This window comes from Montipora foliosa, chromosome 8, assembly GCF_036669935.1.
Source record: "Montipora foliosa isolate CH-2021 chromosome 8, ASM3666993v2, whole genome shotgun sequence".
NCBI lineage: Eukaryota > Metazoa > Cnidaria > Anthozoa > Scleractinia > Acroporidae > Montipora > Montipora foliosa.
In genome coordinates, this window is record NC_090876.1 from 43613926 (window position 1) to 43617099 (window position 3174).

The 3174-nt window shown below is 41.9% G+C and overlaps 1 pseudogene; it reads left to right on the forward strand.

Moving 5' to 3' along the window:
- The first annotated feature begins 1859 nt into the window (after positions 1–1859).
- On the forward strand, positions 1860–2773 carry LOC137967548 (uncharacterized; annotated as a pseudogene).
- The last annotated feature ends 401 nt before the right edge of the window (positions 2774–3174 follow it).

A 3174-nucleotide genomic window follows, 5' to 3' on the forward strand; every position in this document is an offset into this window, starting at 1 on the left:
AACAACTTGCTCTGAAATACTGAACCTAAACGCGATATCACGCTCAAATAAACCCATCTTGAACGGGTCAAAAAAAGCCAAAACTCATCAATCGCCTGCAAACTTCTGGCGCAACCAACACGTCCAGGAAACCTCTTTTCTTTCTCTGTCATGAAAGGAAATTTATCTTCAAAATTAATAGAATCAGTATTATCACGTACAAAACTGAAATAAGTTAATTTTGGGGCATTAGGCTCTACATATTTCCAGAATTCTAATAAAGTTACATAGTCTGGAAATCCAGTATAAAATTTTATATCTTCATTACTACTTGAAAATCTTTCCAGACCAAACTTGGAAATCCTCTCCTTTGCTTTAAATTCTAGAAATTCTTGAAGCAGCCTTCCAATTTTCTTCCTTAGTTCTTTCATCCACCTGTTAAGTGTTAATGGACCGAATACAACAGAATCTTTTTGGAAATCTTCTGCAATTTATTCCTGGTCTTTATATTCATGAGCACTCTCGGCTCTTGTTATCCCTTCAGATTTCTCACATCTCAACTTCAGCCTTTTCGCTCTACAAAGCGATCCTTCATCCACTTTTGTCCAAGGAATGAACGATGGTACGCTTTAAGTCTCGTCTATGACCAGTCAGAGTCCGTTTAAAATCCGTCGGCAAGAAGTGTTCAGAAAAACCGAACCTGTTTCCTTCTGTGGCAAAGAAGCCATCTCCTCTTTTCATACGAATTTCCCACTTCTTCAGTTGTTGTGTGTTCGATGGAAACGCACGAAACAATGAATCGGGTCAAATTTCACTTTGGTTTTGTGCAACATTTGTGATCATTTTTTTTTCTCCTTGGTAACAATTTGCACGGCTGAAGTAGCTTTAAATTTGCCCACAACCCCGTTTTTGTTTGTTTTGTCCGACATTTTTCCTGCCGCGAGGGTTATTAAGCCTCACTTCCAAGCAACTTCCGATTTTTTCTGTAATCAGAGTATTTCGGGCATTGACAATCTAAAGCCGTGTTCACACTCAACGTTGATTATGATCAACTGAAGTATATATCAGTCTATCATACTCCATTCAATTTTATTCAATTATGGTTCTGTTCACATCTGCCAAATTCAAATACGATACGCGGGGTAACCTCGCAGTGTAAGACAAGATGGTGAGGTATCGCGTGGCTGCCACGATTATCATCACCATCATGTGCTTGAGGCGAGAAGGGAACCAAGGATAGCTTCCGAGAATAGAAGAAGACAAATCCAAACCTTCGCTCCATAAAGCGATTAGAAGTTTCGTCTGCTCATACCACCACGTGCTCGCCATTCTGTTCAATTACGCATTGTAATTACGTCAAACAACCCCTTTGAGGTTGTTTGAAATAATTATAATCTAGTTATAATCAGGGACTGCAATCATTTGATGTGAACCCATTTCATATTTAATTGCCATAATGGGACAAGAGGCCAAGAGGCATAATGGTCCCATTATGGCCCTTGTCGAGGCCTAATGTGAACACGGCTTTAGCATACTTTCCAACTCTATTTCGACACCAGTCATACTCACTAGTAAGTCACGCGAGAGATATGTGCGAGTCCGGAGCGATCAGTTGCGCGCGTTCCAGAGCGGTCGGTTGCATCATTCAAAGGTCATTGATTATGGAGAATATGAACAAGCAAATACTTTCCACTTAGGCAGAGGAGGCCTTCTTAAACGATGACCACGATCCTAAGGAAAAGACCCCAATTGCCCGCCAGGATCCCATGTTCAGGATGCTTCAGAATGCCGACAAAGCTTCCCACAATCAACCATGTGCTCGACTTGAGCAAACCGACGGTGGCAATCACCCATTGTTCTCGGAAATCGCAGAATAATTTTTCAATGCAGACGAAACAGGTCCGGCTGCTGAGAAACAACTGGCTGATGTTATTTACAACTTGTGGTCTAAGACTGAATTGCCAGACTCGAAGCTAAAGGATAAGTCGGCGAAATATTTACGCCCGGCGAACTGCGAGACTCTCGCAACACCGCGGGTTAATCCTGAAATCTGGGATAAATTGAGCCACTCAGTAAAACAACAGGACCTTAGGTCCAGCTCAACTCAGAAAACGGTTGGCACTGCTGGTGCTGTACTGTGCAAATCCATTGAAATGCGGCTGCAAATGAAGAATTCGAAGCAGCCGACGTCAGACTCTGACATTCAGAAACTTATAAAATTGAACACTGATGCGGTCGCTCTCCTAGGGCATGCACATGTTGACCTGTCCCACCGTCGCAGGGAGTTCATCAAACCGCATCTAAATAAAGATTATGCAGGCCTGTGTGCTTCACATGTTCCCGTCACAGTTCTGCTGTTTGGAAACGGCCTGCAAACCCACCTGAATAATACACGAGCATCCAACAGGGTCAGCACCACAGCAGTTGGGATTCGCCACAAAAAAGTGAAGAGACTGACCCTTCACGAAACTACCAAAAATCTGATTGGCGAAGCAAGCCTTTTTTATCAAAACGCCGTCCTTGGAACTTGAAGCCACCCCCAAAATCCTTCTTCCGGTCGCAGGACCAGGGAAAGAAGCAGCAATGATTTCCGTTGACACACTTGACAACTGACGTAGAGGTAAATATATTTTGTTATTTGAGACCACTCTGAAACATTTTTTTTCTAATAAGGTGCAAAGCCAACTGGCACGTTTCCTTAACAAATGGAAGGAAATAACTTCTGACTCAGAAGTCCTTAATTGTGTTAAGGGTCAGTACATTGAGTTTTCCACACAGCCCACAAAGAACCTAGGCCCCAGAAGGAAAACATTCAACATCAGTGAACCACTGGTTATAGACGCTGAAATTCAAAAATTGCTTGACAAAGGTGTCATTGTACCCACCCAACATGAAAGTGGGGAATATATTTCGCCACTTTTTGTGGCCAATAAAAAAGAAAGATCATACCGAATGATCTTAAATTTGAAAAGCTTTAACCAGCATGTTGAATACCAACATTTCAAAATGGACTCAGTCTGGACAGCAATTGGGCTCATTACCCCAAATTGCTACATGGCGTCAATTAATTTAAAGGACGCCTATTAGTCGGTTCGCTTTTACAAAGCCACCAAAAAAGACCTCAAATTTGAATGGAACAACATGTTATTTAAGTTTACATGTTTTCCTAATGAGTTAGCTTTCTGTCCCAGAAAA